Source organism: Hyposmocoma kahamanoa, unplaced genomic scaffold (assembly GCF_003589595.1).
Source record: "Hyposmocoma kahamanoa isolate Upper Pololo Valley unplaced genomic scaffold, ASM358959v1 66, whole genome shotgun sequence".
Classification (NCBI taxonomy): domain Eukaryota; kingdom Metazoa; phylum Arthropoda; class Insecta; order Lepidoptera; family Cosmopterigidae; genus Hyposmocoma; species Hyposmocoma kahamanoa.
In genome coordinates this window covers 8,053,545-8,063,726 of record NW_020653854.1, presented here as the reverse complement: position 1 = coordinate 8,063,726, position 10,182 = coordinate 8,053,545, and the positions used below count along the sequence as shown (strand labels likewise).

General features: G+C 36.4%; 1 pseudogene; it reads left to right on the top strand.

Annotated features, from left to right (window-relative positions):
* The first annotated feature begins 1,670 nt into the window (after positions 1-1,670).
* LOC113231866 lies at positions 1,671-9,781 on the top strand (annotated as a pseudogene).
* Positions 9,782-10,182: the final 401 nt, after the last annotated feature.

The following is a 10,182-nucleotide window of genomic DNA, read 5'->3' as shown; positions in this document are numbered from 1 at the left end:
AATATTTATTTTTTGTATTAAAGTCAAATTCTATACATCTTTATTTCCTGGTTAAATACTACCCCTTCATAGGATTTTAGTGACAAGGAAAGAATTTTTGATAAACTAGAGGTTACTCTTTGTAAAACGGCATTTGTTTAACATTTATTAACGTTGATTGTAATTAATATTATGATGTTTTGCTATCATGATATTAATTTTTTCAGTGAAATTACACCACTAGTTTCTTATTTATTTTGTATTTTTATATTCATTAATATAAAGACCGAACACAAAGAAAAATTCCTTCGGCCTGACCAAGGCTCGAACCTACGTCTATGTTGTCCTGGTGTAGCAGAGGGGCCTTACCATGAACTCTTATTACGTTTTAGTTTAGGACCTAAAACGAATCGTTGTGAAACAGCACTACACGAAGTGTAGTGTATCACCATCCCGCTTTGTAGTCGTTACGAACCTATACTGAACTGTAATAAGAGTTCATGGTAAGGACCCAGATCATATTTATTTTAAAATATACAGTCTGAAGTAGCTTCAAAAAAATCCGACGTATTACACCCGTTGGCCGAAATTATGTCATCCATGTTCAAGTTGTACGATAATAGTTATACAGGTGTTCCACGGCTTTGCGACGCGGAGAGAAAGTACTTTATGTCTCGTAAATGGAAAGTTTTGAATATTAATAGGTATTTTATTATACAAGCGAATACATCGGCCATTAAATGATTTGTGACCTTGTAAAGACGATTATCAGGAACAGCCAATCTATTGTTATTCCTTGTAATAACATCCACTACTACACCCTGAAACACGGGGTATCCTAAATTAGGCTTCAGCCACCACAATTTATTATCTCATAGGACCAATTATTGTTTGTCGGCTATACCTAATTTTGGTGGAGAAAATAAAGATATTTATTATTTATAAAAATGTGCTAAATTTTAATCTACTTAATATAAATTACTTTTTCATAAATTAATTTTCATAAATTGTTACTCTCGTCAGAAACGACGACGGTACAAGAATGTTAATTTCTTTCAAGACAGCCAGTAAGCGTAGATAACAACAAGCATTAATATATTTACACGTGGCGAAATTAGATTCAAATTATACTCAATAAATATTTGCTTATATGGACTATAATAAAACTAAATATTATTTTTCGTACAAAGAACGAAGAAAAAAGAAAAAAGCAAAATTTCGATCTGACTGTGCTGGACAAATCCTTTTACTACGATGGCAAGCATTATAGTATATGCCATCGATTCGATAAGAAAAAGAAAAAGTGTCTGTTGCCATGCCGGAACCACCGTTCTTCACCAACTGAGCTGAGCGATCCAAGTATATGAGCCTACTAACTGAGATCAAGGAATTTTTCTTTGTGTTCGAACTTTATATCAAGAATAATAACAAACTAGTGGAGTATTTTCACAAAAAATGTATAAAACTCATACCAGTAATACATCGTAATATTCAATAAATTAAAATTTTGTTATTATTAGATTTTATTTTTATCGAATTTCAATTTCGGTACGTGCATGCATGCATGACCATGCAAGTGACGTACCACAATATCAAAGCTAGCACGTTTTTTTTCTCTTTGACACCAGTTTTCAGTTTACTCCATCACTTTAGTAACTTTAAGGTTTGAAAACTCATGTGGTCAGTAGATCATGTGTAAGGTAAGTATGTAACAGTGCCTCAGAAGGTTTGTGATATTTAAAAAATCATAAGTATTATTTAATGTAAATTATTGAAAAAAATGTTCATAAATTCCTTTAAATTTCCAAAGAATGTTGACGGCAGCGAAAGAGCAATAGGTTATGACAGGTGACGTCGAGCTTCATTGTATAGCCGTTTTGCAGGGGTCACAAAAGGAATAAATGTTTCACTCGTATGTTGGATAAATAAAGGAGTTGCCACGTGCCAGGTATGTTTGCAGCTGGCTCTATGGGGCGGAACTACGACATGTGCCATTGTGTGCTGTCCAACCACATTACAGTTGCCGTCACAAAAATTAGCTGTCTCTTGCTTTATACCTAGCTAATATACCTAAAGCGTATATTATATTTTATATTGTTACAAATAGTATTTTTTGCACGAAACAAAACTACTGACGAATAATGCCTACACACTTCTGATGCATCGCAAATCGTTATTGCGGTATATGTGGTTAACCTGTTATGATGGGTCTTGCATAATAATGGTAGAAATGCTCAGTCCACATGAATTTATTGTAGAAGGAATAAATAACAAAGTAGGGAAAAGGAGAAGAAAGGCTGTAACAAAAACAATAGTATAAAAACGCATGTTCAATGCTATAAAACACTCTCCAACTTAAATTACATACGGATATTCTTATGGATGAATATAAAGTAGACACTAACCCCAAAAAGCCTATTCGTATTATATTGCTGCTTTATAAGCAGTTAGGTTCATATGATTGGAGAACACGTCTTTTCTCTCCGAGAATTTTGATGAGAGTGACGACGCAATGAAGTAAAGTAAGAAAGACGAAGAAAAAGAATTAGAGAACGATACAAAAATTTCAAACTATGAAATTTTTACTTTTGAAATTTTGAAAAGTGTAATAATAAGGCCGGATAGCGATGAAAGAGGTCGCGTCGTCACAAACCTATTACAGTTTATACTATTTCTACTCAATATTTGTATTAGGGGTTAAAGTATGAAATTGCCGTTTTATTGCAATAGGTTCTTTGAATTTTCATAGAATCTTCATGGTTTGAGGTTTTCGAATGAAACTTTTTTCAAATGGTTTCTGTGATTTTTTTTTTTAAATTTGAAACATTTGAATATCGACTTTCAATTGTTTTTGTTATTCAATTTAGACAAGAAAGATGGATACTGCGAAAATTCGAGTGATTTTTGAATACGAGTTCCGACGCGGAACTAACGCGGCAGAAACAGCCCGCAATATCAATGCTGCGTTTGGAGAGGGGTCTACTAATGAACGCACCGTGCGATTTTGCTTTAAACGCTTTCGTGATGGAAATTTCGACTTAAAGAACGAGCTACGAGGAAGACCGCCCACACAGGTGAATAACGATGAATTAAGAGAGATAGTGGAAGCCGATCCTAGTCAAACTACCCAGGAATTAGCGGCATGGTTTAACGTTACCTTACCCACAATATTGACTCACTTGCGTCAAATCAATAAAATAAAAAAATACGAAAAATGGGTGCCTCATGATTTGACTGATCTGCAGAAAGAAACGCGTGTTGAAACTTGTGTTGTCTTGTTGAACCGGTACAGAAATGAAGGAATATTGGATCGAATTGTAACATGTGATGAAAAGTGGATTCTTTATGATAACCGGAAAAGAAAAATGCAATGGCTGACCCCAGGTCAAATGCCACAACAGTGTCCTAAAGCAAAACTTACCAATAAAAAGGTAATGGTAACTGTTTGGTGGTCTCAGCATGGTGTTATTCACTATAGTTTTCTCCGATCTGGTCAAGCAATAACGGCAGATGTCTATTGTGCCGAGCTCCGAACCATGTTGACAAAACTAGCAGTAAAACAGCCCCGACTCATGAATCGATCTTCACCATTATTCCTCCACGACAACGCGAGACCTCACACAGCACGAGAAACCATTTTGACCCTTCAGGAACTGCAGTTAGAAACCATTCGTCATCCTCCGTATTCACCAGACCTTGCTCCAACGGACTACCATTTTTTTCGTGATTTGGACAATTGTCTACGTGACAAGAAGTTTTCTTCCCAGGAGGCAGTACAAAATGCTTTCACACAGTTTGTGCAGTCTAGATCGTCGGAGTTCTATCGCAAAGGCATTAATAACCTTCCCATTAGATGGCAGCAATGTATAGATAATAATGGCAACTATTTTGATTAAATAAATTTGTTAAAAATTTAAAAAATAAACAATTTAGGTTTTCAGTACAAATCGGCAATTTCATACTTTAACCCCTATTATTAACGGCCGTACGTGTCTGGCCGGTCAGAGCAATATGAATAGAATTACTTAAATAATTCATGGACTCTGATTATCCGGGCGGCATTGACAGGGCCGGTACGGTGTGGGAGACGCCGTGTCGGCATATATATATGAGAATCTTGTAGGAATTGTGCATTCATATTTTTGACTTGTCAGATTACGGAACTAAGTCAGATAGACATAGATCACGATTGTTAGGATAAGGTGTTCGTTCAAGAATAGAAGTGTATACAGTCCATTTAAGAATAAGAAGCTTCAATAAATGGAAGATTACGAGTTTCATTGAAGTGAAGTCTGGTCTGTTTTGAAACGATTCAGACGGGATCCAACAATTTGGTTCTATTGAAGTTATGTTACTTCCCTAGATTTTCCTGAAATTTGCTATTCTCTCAGTGTGTGTAGAGCTTGTTTGCGCGCAGCGTTTACAAATACTGGGCGGATCACGACGAACCCTAACGAATAATGGATGCCAACAACTTTCTCCATTGTTTAATGAACATGACATGACCGCCTGGCTACTAACCTAATTTATATTCCAACCCCAAAAAACAACCATTATGCCTTAGAGAGTTCATCCTCAAAATTTTTCAGCAACAAATATAGATGAGAACAATGATTCACTCTTAAATTTTCAACAAAAAGTTAATACTAATTTTACATTGTCAGATGAAATGCCTTCGTATACGTCATTAAGCTCGAAAAGAAAGAGATTTGTTGTTGGAGTCCAACGAGATAAAGCATTGCACAGTCCTCTGAAACACTTTTACTGAATAGAGGCTATGATTGTTCCGTAAATCACCCTTCAGATAAATGCAGCTCACAACGACGTTCGTACCTATTGATTCGAGTGTAAAACAAGCAGACTTGTTATAGCTAACCAACGTTGTGATACTACGAGTTTATGTGCCGTAAATCAGTATCTATGAACGAATGAAATAAAGCTCAGAAAATTTTACACACAGATTTATAGCCAAGCTATAATTGTATTGCGGTGAGTATGCCCATGAGCTCTACCAGCTCATTCCGCCCGCCTCCTTTTACTATCGGACATTCAGACGTGTGGGGGAATATTATCCTTGATATTAAATTCAGGCGTACTAAGCGGCTTCCGTTTTTTTTTTTCAAGGAATGAAAATCCCTGCCTGCGTCTGTTTTCGAACACATACAAACCGAATTATTTAAGATGTGGTTGAGTACATATCTTCTTGTCTAGCTTGTTTCATCATAGGCCTTTGCTCCAGGTCTTAGTAGTGGTCCAGAGCAAATCTATTTTAATTAAAAAAAAACAAAGTTAACATGCTGGGCATAATTCTTGACTTAAGAGTTTTCTTGAAGGCTTGCGAAAGTATTATAGTTAAAAAAGGAAGAAAGTAAATTGTCATTACAAATTGGCTACGTCTATACCAAATCAATACATAGAAGAATATTTGGAAATTAGATTCACTAATTGGTTTAAAAAAATAAACTTATTTCAAATCCAGTAAGTCTACATAAAATATTAAACGTTAAAACCAAAAACAAAGATATGTAACAAACGCAAAGAAAGATTAGTAAGGTTCGCAGACTCGATTTGTAACTCTGTGTTTTTATTATACCAAATGAACGAGACGAACAGGTCGTGCCCGTGGTAGTAAGCGACATGCCTGTCCATAGTAATTGCAGTGCCATTCAGAGCTTTAAATCGCAACGTTCTGAAGGGCACCGCTACTGCGCTCGTCACCCTGAGACATAAGTTGACAAGTTCCGTGTGCCTGTAATTTTATCAGGACCCTTACCCTTCCAACCGAAAAACGACAGTAGTCGCGTTACAGCTTGATAGCAGAAATAGTTAAGGTGTCAGTACTTCCCTGGACGAACTCTTTCACAAGGAGCTCTACTGTTTCTATTCTGCTATTATTGGTAGAACGGTCACCTTGGTATGGCACAGGCGCAAGTTTGAGTCCTGTCAAATCGAAATATTTCTTTGTATTCAATCTTTGCATTAATAATATAACAAACTAGTGGAGTAATTTCACAAAAAAATAAGCGATATCATGGTAGTAAAATATCTAATATTCATTACAATCCATATTACAGATTAGATTAGAGATTAGATAAAAGTGAGGATATCTAGAAAGCAACATTTAACGAGTCTTTATCTTTATTACACGATACAAATAGCGTTAAAACTAATCTCAACAAATTCGAAATCCACAAAGAAACAATTTACCTATATTATTGAAAAGTAGTATGTAAATTGCAATTCGCATAAATGCATTCTCTGCGGTACAAGAAAAAGGCCGAATGTAAAGGAATTATTCATAGAGCTTTTCCAACAAACAGGCATTTCAAAGTAGCGCACGAGTTACTACGTCATTCCGGAAACTCCTTGGAATAGGATCTACGAGTGTTCGCTTCAATATTTTGCAAGTTCATTCCGAAAATGGAGCAATTCTTTAATTTTCGGATCGTATAGAGTGGTTTTCTAGAAATGGAGCTAAAATATTTTGTATTTCTCCTCCAATAGCTTTAGACTGTATAAATTATATTTCTTGAGTTTCTAATTTAATCTAAGGTGCTGCAACAAATATATACCACCGAGTCTTATTCTCTAATGCACTGTTGAAGTGTATATGTTACTTAGAATAGATCCTTTCTACTACAGCCTACTGGGCACGGGTCTCCCTTAGGCCATAGTCCGCCACGCTGACCAAACAAACGCATGTTAGGAATCTAACACGTTTTCCAAGGGTTGTAACCCTTCTTCGACGTGCAGGTTTTATCACGATGTTTTCCTTCTCCGAAAAGCTCATGGTAAAGTCCAAGAAACTTCGAGGTGCGAGACCGGATTCAAAACCACGACCTCTGCTTGAGAGGCCCTAGGTGAAACTGTTGGGATACCATGGCTATTTATGATCCCTTTGCTTTAATAATGACATATCGTAAAGAACTATACAGAGTGTTCTTTTTAAAATGGCATTGTTAGGGGGAAATCCGAAACCATAGAAGATACAAGGAAACAGTCTTAAGTTATTATGTTCTTATACCTATATTTTGTATGAAAGAACTTTTTATTAAATTATACCAACTTCTGGCTGTCTCGGTTTTTTTTTTAAATAAAATCAAACTTATAAGAAACTAAGTCTGTCAGCATTAAAACAAATTAGTCAATTTTGTTCATTTTGTATGAAATTATTTTATGAAATTTGACCAACTTAGGCTGTCCCGATTTTTTTCATCCCGTACAATGAAATGATTCCTTCATAAAACAGAGTCAATTAGCATTAAAAAAATTTTGATCAATTTTATTCATTTTTATGGACAACTGACGCTTGATCAAAAAATTTTTTTCACAAAAAAAGACAATGGTTCCTAAGACAGTTTCCTTGTATCTTCTATGGTTTCGGATTTCCCCAGACTGTCCCATTTGAAAAAAACACTGTATAGTTGTAGTAACAAATCAAAGTGCTGTACCTACTATTGAAAAATACCAAACAAAAACGTGCCGTTACGTTTTCTGAAAAATCAATTATTACAAAACAAAGTCTTTCCAACAGCTTGGTGGTCACGTTTTTACTTGCACCTGTCACGTGCAAGCATTTCTCATAACTACGGCTATTTGGAACTTAATTACTTCCAGAAAACTTGCTTCTTCCGAATAAAAGTTTTTTTCTTTGATAACATTTTAATTGCCTAGTAAGTAATCCAATCCAAAACGAAAGCTGAAACTAATCAAAATAAGATAATAATCAGAATTATACCGTTAAATCCAGTTGGAGACTATCTTGAACTGGTTTGACAAATCGGTTAGCAAGTATCAGTTCCAGAACAAACAATTAAATGTCTCTGAGAGTATCGGGATCCTTGGTGTCGACATGTCTTGTGACGTTCAGTTCCGTAGTCACTTAGATGATAAAGTCAAGATGGCGTCCAAAAAGTTCGGCGTGCTCTACAGGGCTAAGCTGCAGCAGCAGCAGTTGGACCAATGACGGTGGTGAGACTGTTACTTTATGAGTCACAAATCCGTCCCCACATGGAATAGTGCTGCTATCTTTGGGCGGGAGCTCCCGGATCCCAAACTGGGATCCGGGAGCTCCCGGTTCAAAGTCGTGCCATGAGAATTCTTGACGGTCCTTTGCTTACAGACGATATTGAACCACAGTCTGCGAGGAGAGACTTTGCCTCCCTATATCTTTTCTATCGCCTGTGCAATAGCAGTAGCAGGTGTGCTGTGTGACCTCTCCAAAGCGTTTGACGTAATCAGCCACGAATTGCTCTTGGAAAAACTATACCACTATGGTATACGACAAAGGACACATGATCTTCTAAAATCATTCTTATCTGGAAGAGTTCAAACAGTTGAGGTAGCGACAGCGGGGAACAAACTGCGCAGCACCACTTGTACCGTGAACCTGGGAATTCCCCAAGGATCTTCACTGGGAAATACACTCTTCCTGACATTTATTAACGACCTTCCGTCGCACATCACAGATGGCTTAGTGGTATTGTTCGCTGACGACACTACCGTAATTGTGTTTGCGCCAACGTATGACGAACTCAATACAAAAATAAACAAGGTTTATACCGGTTTAATGAATTGGTTCACTTCTAATGGTCTCATACTAAACGCTGCAAAATCCAGCCTAATCCTATTCTCCGGTAAATCGGTTCCGAGACCTGCGTGTTTAAACAGCCCAATGCCCATAAATGACCACAGTAGGTTCTTGGGATTTGTTCTAGATGACAATTTAACATGGAAACAACATATAAATGCTATGTGTGGTAGACTTAGTGGTGCCGCATATGCGCTAAAGAAGTTGAGACCTGTCGTTACCGATAGTATACTGCGTCAGACCTATTTTGCGTATTTCCATTCAATAATGTCATATGGCATCATTCTCTGGGGTGATTCCACTGACTCAGGTAGGGTGTTCGTTCTTCAAAAGCGAGCAATTAGAATCCTTGCTGGTGTATCACGCAGAATCTCTTGTAGAGACTTATTTGTAAAATGCAGGATAATGACGATGAGTTCGTTGTATTTGTATGAAACAATTACCTTTGTACGCAAGAACTTGCACACCTTTAAAAGGTGTGGAAGTGGCTATAATACCCGCTCCACAGGACGACTGCAGATAGTGCCACGACGCTTGGCACTCGCTGAAAAAAATCCGCGCGTAATAGGCCCGACATATTATGAGCATCTACCTGCTGATCTAAAAAATGAGTCTAATGATGAAACATTTGATCGTCGACTGAAAAACCTTTTGTTGGATAATGCGTATTATTCTGTTGGAGAATATAGGAATGTGATATTGTAATTATTATTTTTTATTTCTCATTGTATTTGTTGTTATTATAAAATATATAGTTTAACTTGTGACTGTACAAATTGTACTCATATTAATTTATTTTGATTTTATATAAAATTAATTAGAAATTTTTGACGATTCTTGTAAAACAATAAGTTATATTATAACTGTATTTATAAATGTAATGTAAGTTTACAAGAAAATAAATAAATCAAATCAAATCAAATCAATTGCCAACGTTCTGAAGAACTATTTGACATGATGCCAACAGCAACATTCCATCATCGCACCGCTCGCCACCGGAAGGGAGTCCATCCTCACACTTTGGAACCGACTCGATCTCGTACTGTACGGTTTCAGAGGCGCTTCCTCTTACATACAATTAGGCTGTGGAATGAACTCCCTGTCCTAAGGGGTTTGCAACGCGCTCGTGACGCCCCTGGTGTTGCAGGCATTCATAGGCGCGGTGACCGCTTTCCATCAGACGGGCTGCATGCTTGTTTGCTGCCTACTTAATGTAAGCATTAATAACTATTATATGTATTGTATATATAAATAACAATAATAATATATATATATAATAATATATATTAGATATATAATTAATAACAATAAGGCAGTTAATAAGAATTGTAGTAAGTTAAAGTTATGGTAGTTTTAATACTAGTTTTGGTATTTTAGTCAAAGTAAGAGCAAAATGTAACTGTCTATATATAGAAGAACGGTGTCTTCTAACACAAGCCCTGTCAAGCCTAAAGGAAACATCAGCTCTTGAGTTAAGCTAGTGCAACTGCGGTCATTACCCTGAGACATAAGTTGACAAGTCCCTTGAGCCTGTAATTTCACCAGCGCCCGTAGCATGGCTACGCATGATAGTATTTTTATAATTATTATATTATATAATTATTAGTATTTTA